This window comes from Mastacembelus armatus, chromosome 24, assembly GCF_900324485.2.
Source record: "Mastacembelus armatus chromosome 24, fMasArm1.2, whole genome shotgun sequence".
Classification (NCBI taxonomy): domain Eukaryota; kingdom Metazoa; phylum Chordata; class Actinopteri; order Synbranchiformes; family Mastacembelidae; genus Mastacembelus; species Mastacembelus armatus.
Window position 1 is genome coordinate 10,494,355 of NC_046656.1, and position 20,280 is coordinate 10,514,634.

A 20,280-nucleotide genomic window follows, 5' to 3' on the forward strand; every position below is an offset into this window, starting at 1 on the left:
GTTTTACTAAAACTATATTATATTTAGAATGTGATGTGTAATGGGATGTAATACACATGTTACCTAAATTTACAGTATACCCTGATTTCCCCATAGAAATCATCAAGCATTCATGTTGTCTTGTCTCATCTTTTACCTGTTGAACTAAATAAATACTCAGTCTGGGAAGTGTGCCATGAAATGCTCCCAGGAATTTCAAATATAAAAACAGGGTAATGTTTGCTTTCATCCAGTTTGTTTTTTGTCTATGTCTGACTATGCCTATCTAGTTTCTTTGTTTACACTGAGAAAGTGTGATTTATTTGTGCTGCATATCCACCAAGGCATCATCATCTTCCACACAACAGCAGGAAAGAACAAAGAAACGGCTGCAGATACATACAAAATAGAAAAGAGAAAAACAGTAATTACTTTGGCTGTCAAAAAAAATAGTCTGAACTTCAAAGACCTATCTGATTCCAGTAAACTAAGAAATGCAAAGTCGCTTTGAATTGCATTCGCCAAATGTCACAGAGGAGAGTGAGGAGAGTATCAAAAGAGAGGAAGAGCACTTGAATGCTTTTGGAGTCTTGTTACAATCTAAGCTGCAATACAGCCAATCACAGTGACTTCTAATAAGTAAACCAAACAACCAGAACGAAAGGGGGCAATACAGTATTTGAAAGATGAGTGGAAGCCTCCGTCCTCATCCGTTCTACAAAGCCTTGTTTTGGCAAAGAAAGAAATGGGAAAGAGGGATGCTTACAGTGATTCTTTCTGCTATTCCAAGCTGATTCAGCAGACAGATTTCCTTCCAAATTGGCTACAGTTGATTAATTTGGTCATTGCATTTACCCAGTATGGATGTAAACATGCACCCTAAGCTCATAAAGTTAACTTGATCCCACTACTCTGGTTTAGGTTTAGAAAACATCAAGAGAGCTAAGCTCCAAATTCAAGCCACATATGAATATTCCAATGGAAATGAACTGACTTTAAACAGCTCTTCCCTAAACAGTATGAAGTCCAGCTGTGGAGCACTTAAAGATACGATGAGGCATTTGTTTAATGCTGAGGAGAGAGGACGGGGGATATAATGTAAATCATGCAAGTTTCCAATACAGTGTTCATGTTCCTGATCAATATTTCACAATTAGTAAGTTATTTCTATAGTCTATATATTGTGTCTGCAGTTAGTTATTGGCTTCTAGTGTAGGTTGTGACTGTACACTCACTGTAATATAGCTCATCAGATTTCTCAAATTTTAAACTAGCTAAAGATCAGATATGCAGTTTTTGGACATATATTTTTGCAGTTTCCTGGCTCTATATACATTTCTGGCCTATATAGAACTCGAGGGAAGTAAATGTTCAAAAAAGTCTGCAATCTGATATGAACTTAGGTCTATATCTTTACTTTCAGGTGGTGGAGGCTGGGTGGGGCACGGAGGTAAATTGATCCCACATTTGATGGAAAAGTCCTCTGTTGTTCAAGGGGATCAATCCACTGTCACCTTTTGAAGATACAGCAACACTGTTTAGCATTCAAAAAGCAGCTCCCTCTGAGAGAACAGAGGAGTGCAAATAAGAGAACGGTTCATTTCTATGCCCCCATGGCAACACAAATGCACTCTATCAAAAAATCCCAGACAAAGGCATAGCGAGAGGCCCTGGGGCGTCAATACCTGTCCCTAAACTTGAACCAAGAGAGTGCTTTCTGCCTGTCTAATTGGCAATCAATCTACACACACAATCTTGGAAATCGAAGACCTTACTTCCCCCATTTCTTCGCTCCTCAGTGTGTATTTGGATGACAGTGGAAAATAGCAGCTCTGCATGAGCAATGAGGGCATCATTAAAACTGAGTAATGCTAAGAAAACCAGCTATCACGTTTTTTTTTTTTTTTTTTTTACATAAGTTAATATAGCATGCTGCCCACAGCTATAGCATGGCACTTTAAACTAGCTAAGACACATGAACAGAATGGCATAGTCTATCAAATGATGCAACAAATGTGGGACATTTGGCATTTATCTGATGCTGCACAAGGAATAAAGTGTAGGATTAAGGAGAGGCTGCTGAAAGTTTAGTTGCCCCGTATTTCACCCAGATATTTTATGAGCCTCTACAGTAAATGTGTATTTCCCATCAGGGACACATGATAAAATATGAGATAAATACACAACTTTAATTTTATTATGCTGCTGCCTCACACGCACAACTCCCCCATTTCCAGCATTAAAAGTTTGATGCTAAGTTTCCATCACACCTCGTTGAATATAGGTGAGCTTAGTGCAGCCACACATCTGGAGTGGGGTGAGGAGGCCCCAGAAGCAGGGTTTAGGAGCAGCATGTTGCCTCTGCTCTAAAGCCAGGACGGTATTAATGCTAATGGGGCTGGGGCAGCCCCGCAGCTCGCCACCTGTATAATCTCCTCTAATACGCTCACCACCCACAGCTGTTTACTTTCCCATTTGCCTGAGTTATTCTTCCACACATCTATCACGCTTGTGGGATGATGATCTATGCAGCCACTTGTAGAGTCTAGAAATTGCAGCTACTCACTCAGTAGAAGGATTTTATGAGAAAGAGCAAGGGATAGTAACCTTATAGTCCTCTATACATCATTATTCATTCAATTCTATCGTTGTGTGCGTTAGCAGTTTTGATGACCACATCTTCCCTTTTCAGGATAAGATTTTTAAAATGTCTTATTAGAGGGGCTTTGATGACTTTTGGCTCCTCCTCTCATGGGTCTCCATTATACGAAACCACACCCATGTCTTTCTCCTTAATTCCTCCCCCAATCGTTGCTAGATTCTGCAGGGCTTTTTCTGACTCTAGAGCCTTAATCAGTTTCTTTGGCTCTTGCTCCCGGTGGAGCTCTTTGTTTGCCATCTGCTCCCTCAGGACCACATTTTTTGATGCCAGCTTCTTGTTTTGTTCTTTGGACTCCAGAAGGAGCTGTTTTAGGGAAGTTCAGGAGTCAGCTGGGAATACTCTGGCTGTCCTGGTTTGCATCATGTTGGGGGTCATCTTCAACCAAAGACACAAATATACATGGAATACATAAAAATGCCATCCCATCCTATCATTGGACACACATAAAAAGATGGTGGGTGTACTGGAATCAATTACATCTGCTTTTGAAAATCACTGTAAACATATTTTTTCATAAAGCCACGAAATTGGAAAAAAAATGTGTATATTTGTAAGTTGCCTCCCGATTCTAGCAGCTATATGAGCCGGGAGATTGATCTGAAGAGTGAAATGAGGCAGATACAGTTTATCACCTAATGGGCAGACCAGGAGCTATTCCCCACTCCAAGGTCCACTGTTATTGTGGTCTGTTGTTTAACAGTCAATAGAGCAGGTAAGTGGCAATGACTTGATATTGTGGCACAAGCTACGTACAATCCCAGCAGAGCTACACAATGGCCAATATCTTTTGCACACTTCTCTCCTTGCTGAGCTTGTGCCCATATGTGTGGCACATTCTTATGGCAATTACCCAGATAAAACTGTGCTCGTAACTGAGTTGAAACCATTACTTTCTGCAGTGACTCAAGGCTTGGCTCTGGACACATCAGCCTGTCACATCCAAGAAAAGTCCATAACTGAGCCAAGGAGATGAAATGGTCTGTCCCTAATATTTCTGTTGTAAAACCTAACAGTAATGAGACATGTAGCTCGTGGCTTTTGGCTAACTACTACATATGTGGAAATTGTTTGGTAAATAGACCTGTCTTTAGGGAGACAAAGGGGTGGCTCAGGGAGGAAGGAAGAACAACGAGGCAGGAATGTAATAACTTTCTGTGCCTATGAAACTTTTATATGATTGACAAAAAAACATTTTCTTCTGTTTCACACATTGTACTCTGCATAATCGGCCAATGTCTGGGCTGATCTCTCGGGGGTGTGAGTCATGCAAACCAAGAACAAATTGATCCCTAGAATTGTTTTGTCTTATATATATTTTCACTACAAAAAAAAAAATCTCCACTGATCTGGGTTTCCACTCCTATTGCCAACACTGTTATTAGGCGAGTTTTCAAACTGCTGCTGAAGAGAGAATTGCCTCCTCCCTGACTGAATTGGTTTTCTCTCATCTTCATCAGAGAAGTAACACACCTAAGGTTCAACCTGTACAGCAGTCCATATGGACTCGCTACACATTAAAAGAGTCTACCTAGTGCGCTGTAAACCAGATTGAAGAGGTTTTGGTCTTGAGGGCTCTGGTGCAGTGTATGGGCATTCTGCATTGGCGTTACATAGAAAATGCCTGAAGCTGCTTCATAAGTCATGCAGCATGGGGTAACTGCAAGAACTGAGCCGTATTTGCATCAATAAAAAATGAATGTTTATTGAACCCTAAAATCCAAAATTCAGTATTTGCACCTGCATGATTTTAGTACAAAAAGAAAGCAGAAGAAAAGATGCTTCAGTCAAAAGTAATGTGTTATCTACGTAGGCTTAGTACTTCTAGACTGACGCAGTGACCAAGGTTGGGCTAAACTCCTGATTGAGGGTTGTTTGAACAAGCAATATCCAGCCATGCCCTATGGACATACTTTGATTTGTGTTGTTGATCAGAAAGGGTGAACACGAGTCTTTGTAATAAAGACAGGATTACTTTATGTTTACTATAGTCTGATTACAGGATTTGGAAGATGATATGTGTTAAAGCCCCTGAGAACTTTATTTAAAATCTTATATTTTCTTGAAAACATTTAGTATTCATGCCTTGTCAGCTACAAGTAATCCTTAGATATTATTTGCAGAGATCCACAGCAGAGGCTCAGCGAGGCAGTATTTAGACACAGCTTTGAGCTGCGGGCTCAGCATCCTAATGTGCTCACAATGACGATGCTAACATGTTGCTTGGCAGTTATCACGTTTAACTTACATTATAAGCATGATGAACAATTGCTGATGTGAGGCGGTCCTTTTTTTTTTTTTTTGTAATCCAACTGTCCTCTTCAAACCAGCAAAACAACAAAAAACGTTAATACAAAAATGGTAAATAACTAAAAGTAGCACATCATTTTGAGTTCACATGGGTAGCTAATCTCAGATATTAAGATGCTGATTGAGAACATTTGTTTTCTAGGCCTTGAATGTTTCACGTTCCACAAGTGATTTTCAATGTAAATAATTTTCCAATACAGTACTGTACACGTTAATATTGCTGTGTGCGTGTGTAATGAACTGAATCTTGGTAACTTCATGTCTTTTTATATACCCGAGATGTGTACAGGAAAGGGAATTTGAACACTTGTGAGAGCAGTCTGGTATGACTTATTTAATGCCATGTTGAATGTGTAGATTTGTGAGTAGAAATAGTGGCGTGCAGAAATGTACTTCCTATGACACAATGCTGCCAGCAGTATTTGGTTCCTACAAGCGTCCTACAGGCACTGCCGACCACTGAACTGGTTGTGCAGATGGCAAATGTGCAGTCAGTAAGCCCACTGGAATTCTGCATGCTGCATTTTTAATTATCATTTAATGACATTATAATTACATTTTCGTGTCACTGTGTCTCAGTAATTGTCCCATTGGCTTTCGAAGTATATGGCTAAAAGAGTGTTCAGAGACCTGTGCTGAATAATCAAAACATGAGAGTAGAGAAACTGTACACAGAAACTTATTTACTGCAGCAGGTAATTCTATAGTTTGCAGTTATATTATCATTTAATATTTATAACTAATATAATATAATTGTGTGATGGGAGACTCACTCTCACTCTGAAATAGTCTTTGTCACCACTCACTGTGTAAAGGTTAGTCAGTCATATAGAACAATCACATAGCTTTAGAAATTCTTACAATAACATCCAGGAACATTTTGCAAGTCCATTCAGGTCAATAAATGCATCTTCAGGAAAGTCTAGTTAGTCGCTGTGATGCCTCTGCAGGATGTCTGAATCTGAGAAAAACGATATTTATTTCAAGTAGACATTCAAGATGCTCGCGTGGTGGCTCAGAGACAAGACTGACAGAAACAATGCGGTTGTGATTTGTGGTCTCAAGCTGCAGTCTACATTATCTGTCATATGTTGAGAGTTCTGTGTGTGGATGGAGAGGTTGTTGACTCTTTGACTCTAGTACTAAATTCATGGCTGAGATTACTGGCTTCCTTTATCAGCCTCCACTGAGCCACAGTGGAAGATTGCACATAAATCTTTGTGAGAAAATAATAAAGGGCTTGTTCTTCTCATCTCAAAGCTTTTCATCTTATCCCTGAAAAACCCAACCACCTACACAATCGCACAGCTGCAGTGAAACACAGAATCAAACACCGTAATCATACATTACACATACAGCCACACATATACACGCTGCTTAAAAGAAAGATTACGTTGAAATAAATTTGGAGAATATTAAAGAGAAGGTTGCGATTGGACAAGTAAACACCAATAACGCATCCATAAAGATTACATTTTTGTTAAGGTGTTACAAAGAAAATTGTCACACTTTTAATTCCAAAGGGCCCTAGAGGCGATGTGTCTGTGTTGTCGAGTACACAGATGACAAGTGGCTTTGAAAATGAGCTGGTTACCAGAGCGCGTCTTCACAAATGACTGTAGGATCTTCCAACAGTGGGGATGATGTATGAATACCCTGAGCTGAGCTGGATGCTGAGTATATTGCCATATCACAGCTGTGCTAAGGATCACGGGCTCTCTCTGTCTCTGTCTCTCTCTCTCACTCGCACACATGTGCTGGCCAGTACGTGCCACCTGCAACAACACAACACCACAGCTGCACTCTTCACACACAAAGAAAGCCTGCACATATGCACGATTCATGCATGGCTGCACACATATACAAGCACAGACATTTGTACAAATTGAGGTAAACTGAATGGGGGACCCAGTGGTGAAATTGCATTACATTTTTTTTTTTCCTTTCTCTAGATCTGAATCATAGCATGTTATTATGCATGCCAATGTCAAATGAGACACTTAGAAGCTAAAATGTATGCTGGCAAAATAGCATATCTTTACATATATTCTTGTGAACATGCTTCCATTGCTTTTGTATTTATTGTTTAATACACTGGGTGCAATGCGCATTTAGTGTATAACAGCACCCATGGTGACATTTAACATCTCCCAACACATACTTATAAACAACTACTTCAATTTCTAGACAAACACAAGCATGTTAACTCTCATGGAAACAGGTAGCAGGGACATTTGATTTGGCCAAGTGAATGTTAAATATGCATTAACCCACCTTTTTCAGTTATTTGGGCCTATTATCTCAGTGAATTAAAAAAAAAAAAAGTAAAATATCAGCATAATTCTAAAGTCTCAGCCTTTTTTATCTGACCAACAGTCCAAAACACAAACATATTAAGTGGGCTAACATATAAGATGAAGAAGAACAGCAAATCCGCACAATAAACAACAATTGTTGCTTGAATATGACTGAAATAATTATCAGTTATCAGAAACGTCTCAGACAATCATTTAAGCTCCAACTGCAATCAAATAAAAACAAGCACATCAAGGGCTGACTGATGAATACATATAAACGTGCAATCAGAAGCAAAAGTGTAAGCCTACAAAACGCATTTGAGCCTTTCCGCTCATCATACAAATGCTCTGATAATGTGTGTTTAATTCTGTGCTTTCCACTAAGCACACAAATTCTGGTGGGTGTTTGATGTAGGTGGGAGTCAATCTGCTTTTTTGAAGCTTCTATTCCAGTCCATTTAATATCAGCAAGGGCATGGAAAGTGTGACATTGTGTTACTTCCAACATACAAGCAATAATATATACAAGTATGTATTCATATTCATCTGAGTGTGTGTGTGTGTGTGTGTGTGGGTGTCAATCTGTGCAGGACCTTTCTGTCCACATTCTGGCATGTGTATGTTTTCAAACATCAACAGCCGCCTCGTCTCTACCCTCCAGCCCCCGTGTACGTGTGCACAAAGTCTGTCGGGATCCCACAGAGTCAACAGAGCCAGACAAACCTTCATGCTGTGTGTCTGTCTGACTGCTAATCCTCACACTTCCCACCTCTCTTGCCAAGTTAGATATCAACCAAATGAAATGAACACACATCCTCAATGCCTTCAATGGGCTCCCCACTTGAAAACACGAAGCATTAATGCGAGGCTTTTTTTGCACTTCTTCCCCAATCTAAGGTTGAGAGTGATGGGGGGAAAAAACATGACAAGGGGGATCTCCCATGGGCTGCAATTCAAATGATAGATTTGTAGTGAACAGGCTTCATGCTAAGCAGATGCATAAGGATATGTTTTATCACCAAAGAAATACTACATGTCAAAGAGCTTTATACTGCAGATATGTTCCCTGCTGTTTGTTAAATAATAGAAAACCTCCGTAAGGCATGACTTTCCTCTTGATAATGAAACCCGACTGAATACTCATATGCAATTATTTGGAATCTGCGTTAGATTCACAGTCACTTTTTCTCGAGAGTTGTATGCAGCACCACTACATTTGGAACATTTACTGGTGTTTTGTTATCACATAAAATGTATTTTTTTCATGTGTGGTATGTTCAGGACTCAAAATCAACACCAGCCCAAACCTAAAATGCAACTTGAAATGAATCGGTAATCTCAGTTACTGTCTAATTCTACAGGCCCTTAATGAAGTTTGCTGACTTTTGTCTGTATGTCACAAATATGTTTTAAGGCCAACTTCCCAAAACACTAGAGGCTTCAGCAAAGGTAACTGAAATGTGTATAAAGGTATATTTGTAAGGGACTGTTTTCAGCTGCAGATTTGCAGTGCTAATAAGTATTTATGACAGCTGGAGAGTGTATGTTGGATTGACTTGAAATAGACAACAGGGCCTGTCTTCATTATCGTTAAAAACATAGTGTTGTTCTGTGATGTGTTTTAATCATTTTGGACAAAAGTTAAATGCAGGCGCCAGCTACTTTGACAGTCAACACTTTTCCCGACCAACTATACTGGAGATAAATACATGACTTGTCTTGTGTGTACTTTGGCATGTTATATAGAACATACAGCCTCCCTGAGAAACTCACAGCAGCTGTTCATCTTTTATGGCGAAACAGCTTGTGGCCAGCATACTATACAAACAACACCTCATATGTGAAAGCTTTACATAGCCAGGAGGGACGGTTTCCTGCCAAGAGTAAGGCGACTCTGGGGGTTCTGTGCACAGCATCCTTATGATTTATAAGATCCCAGACCATCAGTTTGTCTTTATAGAATCAGCACTGGAGCCAATCCATGGGGTCTGAACCATGGATTGGCTCACCTCACCTCTTGTGAGCCAATAGTGCAAAGCCCACTAATGTCTGCTTGATGATATTAGAATTATAATAATAAAACCATGGCTGACCTTATCTCCCTTGTTTCAAGGATGTGCTGTGTATGTTTTTATGTTACATTGCTACTCCTTATTACATTTGTGTAACAATAGGATTCTAAGCTGGAGAGCACATATTTCGGCATCATTTCTCAACAACACTCAACTTCCATTATATAACTTCCTGGGGCATTAATAGATGAAATTCTTAGATTGTATCAAAGCAATTATGTGAACACAGTATGTTTTTTTTTAATATCTAGTTGTTTTGTATTCCAAATGAGTGTGAGATGCTACAGGGCAGCCTGGAGATGCATGATGTAAACAATAAATCAAAACAGCGGTGACAATGTGAGGTGGAAACATCGGATCAGGCGTGTAAAAACAAAGCTGCTTAAATCAGGAAATACTCAAAACATTTATCTGTAGCATATCTCTGACTCCAGATGTTGGTTCTAATGGGTCCAAAAAGCCTTACTAAATGCTGTCAGAAGAGAGAGTTTGACATAAAAAAATAAATAAAAAGAAAATGAAGAGAAAGGCAAATCCCGTCCTTCCCTCCTCACCCTGATTAATTAGTTCCAAATTATCCATGGAAGTAATACACCGATAAGGCCAGGAACAAACAGAAGCCAATTACTAGTATTTCCCTGTGAGCACAGAGCTCCTGAACTCCAGCACCGATGGAAAACATTTTAGGCTGGATCCTGTGGGCTGACTGGACAGGTGTTAGGAGGGTGTTTGGAATGGTTCTCCTTGCCTGGCAGCACACAGCACGTTTTCATTGCTGAGCCAAGTACACACCCATATCAAGCTGTTTTCATCGATGATGGGAGATTAGACCTTGCCTTAAAAATCCATCTACAACAACACCTGTGACTCAAGGAAACCCTGAGACATGAGCTCTGCCGCAAAAAGAAAAGACCGTACAGACAGAAAAGGAAGCCTCGTCTAACATTTCCAAGTCTCTCTTTGCTTCTTTGTGCTTCACACTGCTGTGATTGTGCTGCTGCAGTATCATCAATACATGGATTCTGCTACCTGCAGGTTTCACAGGCAGCATTTGACCCAGGATAAGAGTTTTTTCTCAAATAACCCAGAGAGCTAGATTCCTTTGCCCACAACATAATTGAACTGATTAGCAACTGACTGGTCAGCCCATGCATCACACCCTGTGCCACAAAGTTAGATGGTTTCAGCAGGTCTTCATGTGTTTGTTTTATCTGTCTGTGATTTCTCAGAACCTGTACCTAGTGGTTCACTCAGCACAGTTTGATGGTCCGCCTCCAATCAGGGCATGACCTGACATTTTTCAAAGAGCACATCCATTCTTCTATCCCTTATCATCATCATTATCCATTATTGTGAAACATAATAATCAAGTGCAATCACCACTCTGAAATGAATTCCTTTTACTTATTAAAATGTCCATTTTTTTCCTTCCTCCTGCTATGGAGGTGCGTATCTGCCCCAGACATCACTCACACATGGGCCTTTTTCCTGATTCTTGAGGCGAAAGGAAGGAAGGAAAAATGTCAACAAGCAGGATTGATTTGTCACCAGAGTCGAGCCTCGTAAACTCCGGCATGCCCTGGGGATGTCAACAAAGCCTTCATGCAGACTGGCTCGCCATTGGATGGGGCTGTCATCGGGAGATAATTGACTGTCAATTAGAGACAGAGACAACAACGTGAGAGTCAGCAGGACGGCAGTAAATCACTACCTGTCTGTCGGGCAGCCTGGTCTTCATTCCTTTCGCTCTCTGTCTTTATTTCTTTTTTAGCCCACGGTTCATTCTGAAGTCCTACCTTTTCACGTTCTCTTATATTGTTTCATGTCACTGCCCCTGCTGGTATTTACAGTAGGCACTGATCCATTGTGTTTCTCCTCACGACCTTTCCCAGGAGTGATCATTCCTTCCATACGGTCAAGACAACTGAGTGACTGGTCTCCATTTTAAAGGTCTCCCCCTGCCACCAGCTGATTGTTGCCACTCACATCTTGCTTTGCTTAAAGGTCAAACAGTCTCAGTGACTCTCTCCAGGTTACACACATTGACTCATGTAGGTGGCGAACCCCCTTTATCTAGTCATTGTGAGATCCGAGTGTGCTCGTGGCACCAAGGCAGCATTTATCCTTGTAAGCTCTATTGAGTTTCTGGCTTCTGTCTGTGCTTACAAGCACAAGCACAATGCTGTAAAGCAGTCAATAAATTTAAGAGCTGTTTAAATAAACCAGTTTATTTGCATCAGCTGTGACAAGGTATTCAGAAACCTGCATTACAGCATGTCTCCCAGAAATGAACTTTGACTAGAAATCAAGTTTTCTTTTGCACACAAGGCAGCAAATTCTTTAACTTTTGTGTGTCGTTTGTAATCTGTTCAGACTGGAGCAGTGCTGCTAATCAAAGAGACTCTAGCTCTGAAGCAATTAGCTAGAATCATAATCAAACCATTGATTTCAGCTGGAAAAATTGAGTGTTAAATAAACAGACTCTTTATTCCCGAGTTACATGACGGAAGAACGACAAGTAGGCCCATACCTCCTTATAATTAGAAAGCAGAACTCTCCAATCTGAAACTAATCCTGAGAAACTCTGTGTTCAGTAGCTGAAGCTGAGATAACGGGGTGTGCTATCTGAAGTTTGCCGACGTTACGGGGGAAACTCGTGCTCGAGGCACAAAAGTATGTGTCTAGTACAGAGGAGCAGGAGAAGTTGCAGGTGGTTGCAGGGGATGTTCCTACTGAGCCAGGTGTATTGTTAAAGATAATGACAGTATGAAATGTGTGTGGGTAGCTGGTGCATTATTCAAAGTGTTAATGTTAATTTCATGTTGCCTGAAGCTGTATGCTACTATAGGTTTCATTTAGTCTGCAGAGAGAAACTGCAATAAAACCCCCACCAAGATGCTTTTAACTCAATCAGGCATGAGTCCACTGAAGACAAGGAGGCCACTCATCTGAAATTTTAAATCTTTCAGGAATCATTCATGTGAACATCGTCTGGCTGGAGTTTAAGAAAATGGACAGATATGACACTTGAGAGGATGCATGTCATCATTCTTGCCATTAAGTGATATTTTATTGCCTAACTTATTATAGAGATGAGAATACTAAGCAGTCTCCTCTAATTGGCTCACCCACCATTTAATGACTTTATACATGTGCAGATCAGCAAAAAAGTCCTGTGAGAAAAGGAAAAGAGGCAAAATAACTTGAAACTAATAAGACTAAATAATTTGTCTTCAATCGGTATACATTTATATTCTTTCAACCTTGACTTTTTTAAAATCAATTTTGCTTTTAAAACAACTTTTGTTAATTAACACATTTGAACTGGCACTATATAGAAATGCAATGGATGCACATATTTCTCCTGCAGTGTATCACTGCTTGAGGCAAATTGTTGGTTTAGATTAGCAGCAGCACTTCCATATATTTGCCAGTGTGAAAGGCCTAGCCCCCTCTAACACCTCTGCTGATTTCTTTATAATGTTACAGTTAATGAAATAGAATATGAATTCTGCTTGAGACACATCGACTGTGGTGCATCTGTCACTCATGCTGACATGAAAAGCATTAATTTTGTCGACAAGAAGATGTCATTTTTATCAGCAACATGGAAGAAAAATAGAAGCTTTTGAAGGCAGTTTCTCAGGAATGGCATCAGTCACCACTCACCCAAAGCACTGCTCGCAGCAGGTTGCTTTGAGTCGTCCATTTTATACTTTTCATCCTCGCCCTGCTCCTCTTTGTCCTGAGGAAGACAGCTTTTGAATTTCATAAAGAGTTATGACTGAGCTCCGAGTGTGAATGTTAGACAGACAGCCCTGAACACAGAAAAGCCAGTGTGGTGGGAAAAAGCTATTAGTTTTGACTTCTGCTAAAACATAAACTGTGCTTCTTTTTTTTTTTTTTTTTTTTTTAATTTAGTCTCAGATTTAGTGTCAAAGAAAATATTTAGAGGATTAGTTTGAAATTTTGGAATATGTATTTGCTTGCTTGCCAAGAGTAGGAAGATCAATACCACTGTCATGACTGAGAATAGTTTTAGTTCTATCTAACTCAAGAAAGTCAAGGTTAATAATCTAATAATTTCCCAAACTGTTGAACGACTTCTTTATGTATGTTTCATCATGAGCATGAGCTGAATAGTATTCCTTGTAGCGTGATTCACTTATCCACGCTGATAACTGCTTTGTTGGCTTTTTAGCTTTTTCTTATCTCCCCCCCAACTTCCCTCCCAAAAAAAGATATGTTCCCTTCAGCTGCCAAGCTGCTGCCTCTGACCAACTTTGAATAGCTGTACATACAAGGATTCTTCTGTACAAAATAGTGTTTCCCTGTCTCTGATTCTGCTTTCCCTTGCTTGCTTTTAAGCTGATAAATAAATCTTTACAGTGCGATCTGGCTCTCTCCGGAGGGCTTCAAAATCCTTAAAATTAGTTCAATCTCGCCCTCTTTCTACCCTTTGCTTACAGACAAACTGACAAGTGCAGAAGCAAGATAAAACGAGGAGTTATGTGAAAACATAACTCCTCGTTTTCATTGCATTTGAAAGGGTGTTCCTGGAAACGCACTGCCTGTGCTCTTCGAAAGGTGCGCACAGAAATAGCTGTAGCCCAGCTGTGCAGCAGCAGTATGTTTAGGCTGCACTTTCATAAAAAAAAAGAGAGGTTTTTCTCTGCATTAGAATTTCTGAGCAAGACTTGAATTAATCACTGGCTCTTCAATAACCTGAATATTTGCCTGCATAAAAAAAAAAAAAAAACTGCTGCTGCTGCAAGGTAAACAGTGGTGCTGATGATTTACCGAAAAACAGACTGTAAACATGTGCAGATAATTGCAGTTTAATTCAAGCACTCTTTCATGAGCTTTTCTTGACTCAGACTGCCACAGGTTGATTATTGTGCATGCAAACGTAATAGAAAAATCCAGTCTCACAGTAAACCAGCATCCAAATAATATTTTCTCATCTGGAAATCACATTTACAGGTTTGAAAGTGAATTAATATTAATATTAAGTGAATATTGCGCAATATTCACTTAATGGCAGCCAAACCAAAAGAGAAGCGTGATCATTCTCAACTATTTGTCCAGAATAAATGACAGAATCCAGCATCTACCACTCATTCTTCTCATCAGCAGTATTCACCAGGGACAGCTTTCTTGCATTGACGGTTCCTTATTATAAAGCAGTAAATTAAATATACCCACAACAATCCAGTCTAAATATATAAACTGGCTACAGATACATAGGTAAAACTCAACAGAAGCTTTCAGTTAAGAGATGGGAATAAGTTTGTACCAAAGGGACTTTTCATGACCAAAACGTGTTTGTGATCTATAGCTGTAGCTTCGGGGACTGCTATGAAAATGGAGCCGAGTACAGCCTGGGGCCTGGCTAGCTCTGCCATCCAAGATCAGAACATTTAGAGAATGTAACATCTGCGTGCGTTTTTGTTTTTCTTTATAGTTCAGACTTTGTCAGACATCCAATTTCTCCTCAGTAGAAAAGGCAGTACCCACTCCTCTAAGCTTTGGTTTTCCAAATACCGTTGCATTTTAAATTCACGACATTCGCTCAAAAGCCGCACTTGTTCGTTGTGCTGTTTTCATAGAGTACCTGAGTCACACAAGCTAAACAAACCTCTTTATCTGAGGTTGAAATTTGTCCAAAGCCTTTCTAATGCCTCAAGCAATTCTATTAGAACCCTGAAATTAGCATATTTCTTTTCTCTCCGTTTTTCAAAAAAAAAAAAACAGTCACATGATCAGAAAGTCTCTTCATGATCCACTACAAATCCAATAGGTTAACTCAGTATAGATGTTTAAAAATCATTTGCATTGTTTCCTATTTTACAGCTGTGCAGGAATATCACAGAGAATGACAGTGGGGGAAAACTTCTTGCTTGTTTTTCATTTTCCATTTTCTTCAGCATCCTTGCTGGTATGAAATCCTTACAGGGCCCTTTATCTCCCCAAACAAACCTCAAGGGTGTTTGAAACCTCTGGGTTATAATAACCGCCCCACCCCCCAAAAAAATCTCCAGTTTGGCAGGTTGGGAAAAGCTCCCATGAACAAAGAAAAAGTAAATAACATTTGCAGTCAAATTCTGCCATTCGTATCTGTTTCTTCTAGTTTCAAAAAGCTGTCGTCTCCACCTCTGAGGACAAAAAAACATTGAATGTTTACATTGTGCATTTGCATCGTGAAAAATTGTCTGTTAAGAAAAGGACCCAACTCACAAACCAGTGCAACACAAGATGTAATTAGAACACAAATTTCACACAGTGTGGAAGCCATTCAACACCCATTTTGCTCAATGCACCTGTCAACAATATAACCGGAAGCTGTAGAGGTCGAACGATGCGCAGTTTTTTTTCATGTGTGGGCAAGTGTTCATAAAGTAGAGCTTTCATGGGTATTGCACTGCTCTTGAGTGAAACAGAATAACCCGAACTGCACTTGCAGAAAAAGACCCCAGTCTAGTGTTGCAGCTTCGCACTTAGAAACTTGATGCGAGCAAATAAAACCAGGCTTATTTCTCCCCCACAATAATCTTTGCCCTGATACACTAGTGGTTGCTGAAATGATGAAAACTGACTCATCCATAGATAAGAGGAGCTGAGGGAGTCATCACTGCTTTTTTGAGTTAAAAAAAAACACTCCCTAATATAAATGATTGAAAGCTTGAGGTAATTCTGTTTGTAACTTCATAATAACAGGGCCTTTTGTTAGTGAATTAATAAGTTCACAAATTAACATATGAAATCCTTACTGCACGAATCAAACACATCACCAGAAGATGAGCAAAAACTGGTCTGCACAGAAACTGGGAAACAGTCTTCGTTTGATCTATAGTGCTTATTAATTCAATCTGCTTGTGTGTGTCTGGTGTTGAGCATTTTCTGCTTAGCATATCCCGGTATAAAAGAAAAAGAAAGTGCAGCCTGCTCTTTGTTTGGTCTTATTTTTCAACCCTGATGACTAGGCAAGCATCTCAACACTGCCTGTTGTGCTGCAGCACCTTCACTGACAAAGCTTGTGATTCACTTCTTATTCACTCCTGTAATGAGAGCAGCTCTTCCCCAGCTGGTGCTGCAGTCACACCCACTGCTGTTTGAATGTACACCAGCACGACCCAGCCATGTTTAACCTGCAAGAGCTCAGAACCAGCTCCGACACTGAAGGATTTGTGTGCATGTAGGATTTAATTACTGTCAGGGTTACATTTTTGTAAAGAATCTTTAGTAGATGCTTGTACCCCATTTGTAAGGGAGTACATGGAAGGTTATTAACTATCTAATCTAAAAATAGAAAATGTGATTTGATTAATATATGTGTATTCACATTTTTTGTTAAGAAATCAAATAAAAAGGCCAAATGGGACGAACGATTCTTCCCTTTAGTAGAACTACAATAGACACTAGATTAAGTCTGTTGTAATGCAGCACTTCAAAACTGGTGAAAATGATAAGAAATCAGCAAAGTTAAAAGAGTTTTCTAATGGATGGTTCAAATGAAGAGTTTAAAGCAACGGGTTAAATACACTAAAAAATAAAAGTATAAATGGCTGGAATTGTAATCGTTATTAAGATGAAGGAAGAAACAGCAATAGAACAAAGTTCTGCTGAAATAGTAATATTTGTTAGGTTAAAGTATGAATACACTGTTAAAATAAATAACCAAAAGATATAAACAGATGAAATATTCAAGTTAGTACGTAGCATTGTTAGGAATGATTCAAAACTGTTTTTGACTAAACATTTGAACCGTGATCTGAACTTAGTGCTGTTGAAATAGGTAAAAGTAATGAATAACTCTCTGCATGAACAGTTGAAGTAGTTATTCCAGTTGGTAACAGCTTATTAGGATGCTGTCAATGAGGAAAGCTCATCTGATATAACTCTGGGATACATCAGACGAAACAGGTTGGGAATGTCTGTTGTAAATAATAACCCCAACAATCCCAGAGCACTAAAAGGTAATCGCAGCAGTTAGACTATCTGTGTTATACAAAGGCACAGTGTGAAATGTCTGTTTGTCCTGCTCCTGCATTGTTCATAGTGTAAAATGCTGAGCTGAGTGCGGCTCTGTTTTTATGCTCAATAACCATGATAGCGACAGCACAAAGAACGGTGTCCTGTTCCTGCATGCCGCTATGAGACCACTGCAGCTACAAAATTTCAGAGCTGATCCTCAGTCTGTTTCTGGCAAAACCACCTACACTCCATGACTCAGTCTGTGTTTGCTTTTGCTTTAAGGATAACTCGAGCATCTCAATTACTCAGCCAGTGTTCTCTCAGGTTTGTCGGATATGAGTCTGACTATCGGTTATCATTATATAAACTACAGAGAAGAACGGTTTTTGCTTTTGAGAAAGGCCATCCTTCCTTTCTGATTTATTTATCGTTACATTTGAACATGTCTTTATTTGCACTATGTACATGTTGCCTCCACACAAGAAAGAAAAATCCCCAAACATAAATGAAATGAAAAAAAAAAAAAAAAAAACCCATCGTCTTTAATTTGCTTTAAGAGCACGTCACAAAGAGAGCATTATCACCCTGGCATTGAGTGATGGATTCTGCAAATGTCTTTGTAGCCTGGATGTGTACATCAGCTCATCACAATGAGAGGAAATAAACAACAGCATTTTGAAACCCACATTTCACAATACCAGGTTGCCAAGATAAAAAACACATCATTTAAATGGCACGCTACATAACACAAACCATGTTCATCATCACCAGAAATAAAACTTTCTCCAAGAGATGAAAGCGTACAGTCTTTTAGTATAGCTGCAGTGATGGTCATGATGTGTGCATACGCTGAATACAGTAGTTCTTGAGTTACAGTACTGCTGGGACATGTGGACCAGAGGGGTCAAAGGTCATAAGGCCAAACATTTACAGTGTAATAAACAGCTTTTCAGATGACCAGAAACTCAGTGAGATGAAGCTTAGGGCTCCATACAAGTAGTGTACCTAGAGATCCATTAGCATTCAGCTTATCATGGTCTTTTTTCTTATATGGCTGCTTTTAATCAAAAGATGACTGGATGTTTACTCATAGAGGCAGCCAAAAATAAAATTCAAAGAAAAGCTTGAAGCCTTTAGCTGTGGATTTTATTTTAGTAAAGTACACTGGAAACTTCCCCTCGTGAAGAACGCAGGCAATGCTCACTTTTCATTAGCTCAACAGAACTGACTTACGTTTATTTAAAAAATGTTCACAGGGCTGAAGATGTGTAAATGGATTGTTTACTTGCAGGGTTTGACAGCAAACAGTGATGCCAAAAGTGGCTTATTAGTGAAGTGAATGTGGTAGTGCTATTTTAGGGCTATGCTCCAGAGAGTACACATTCTTTCAGAAAAAGCCATTACAGGGAGCTAATTGTGCGCCATAAATGTCAGGTATGACTAATGCAGGACCCGTGCAGGGAAAACTAAGTGTATAATGTACCCTCTTGAGGCTTCACTGCATGAACTAGCATCTGCCTGGCTTCTAATCTATGACATAAAAACACAAACTAAATCCTGGTACTTAATAAGACCTTCGTAGATGAAAAATCTGTTAATTTCTTCAATTTGTGTAAGAATTCATGTAATTGTAATTGAGGAAACAAATTGAAATGCCTCAGTGCTTTATTACTATTAAATGGCCCCTGTTTTAATAGGTGAGGTGAGGGACATGGGTTAAAGGATGGCACAAAATATGAGCCTCTTCACAGCCTGATCAATTTTAATTTAGGCTTTTTTTTTAATGATCTGAAAAAGTCCGAAATCCAATCAGTCATGCGTAGCGGTATACTGGTGCCACATCTAGAGTCATGCAAAGAATAATTGATCACAGCTAATATCAGGCTGAAACACTTTGTTTACACATGCAACCCCGGATGTTGATGTAAGGCCTGCGTTTTAATGACCTTATCTATCCAACTTATAACTTTGCCCATTGTACATGGCTCTTACTTAATTTCACATCATGTTGCCAGGTGCTGCGTTTTTGGGAGGCACTGGACGCCATTTCCCCTGAAATTCTGACCATCTGGCCAGCCCACATCTGTGTTTCACTTCAAAGCCTATAAATGAACATACCTTAAAGCAAGATTGATCAAGGTGCCTTTAAACAGCAGGGAACACAAAGATAAACATAAAAACATAGCACGTTCGCATACATGTAGGCAAACTATATCTGACACAAACAGATTTTTGCTAGGTTTCAGGGCATGTCTTTGATGGATGGACACATTCTCTAAAAAGTAAAGAAATAAATACAGGCATGAGGCTCCATTGAGCCTGTTGTACATAAAGCCAGTGCATATTGTTGGGAAAGAAGACAATCTCCATTTCTGATCATTTTTTTCTAACCTCTCAGTTTTATTTTGTATTAATGGAAATTGTTGACAATAGTTCTGTATTTGTTTTCTAAAGTTTTTTTTTCCAAAAATGAAAGCCCTCATCACTTAATGTGTTTTTTTGTATCTTCCACTGTGAGGCAGATGATCTGTTAAATGCTTGGCGGCAAACTGAGATGACAAGTGTCAGGACTCATGTTTTAACAGCAGCTCAAATAACAACAACATTAAGTTTGTTTGAGTGTGATTTTGTGTTGATTTCTACCCCTGCTCAAACTTTGCTAGTTCATAATTCCTTAAGTTCAAGGAGTCATTGTCTCAGTCCTTTTCAAGTCTCTGTTGGCGGCTTGGATGTTAAAAACCAGTCAAACATGGATGAAGCCAACATGGGTTTAAGTTAATGGGATGTAAACCGGTCTCCAACATGGAACACTTTCAATACTCTAAAAAACTTTGTCTATCCCCAATTCCCCTTCTTCTGACCCTCCAGATTGACCTGTTTCCAGTCACTGTGGCTAATCTTGGCTGACTGAGGGTCTGAAGGGAGAGAAGCCTGGAAAGAAAGAAAGCTGGAGGGAAGAAACTGTACATCCCCAAAAAAACTTTCCTCA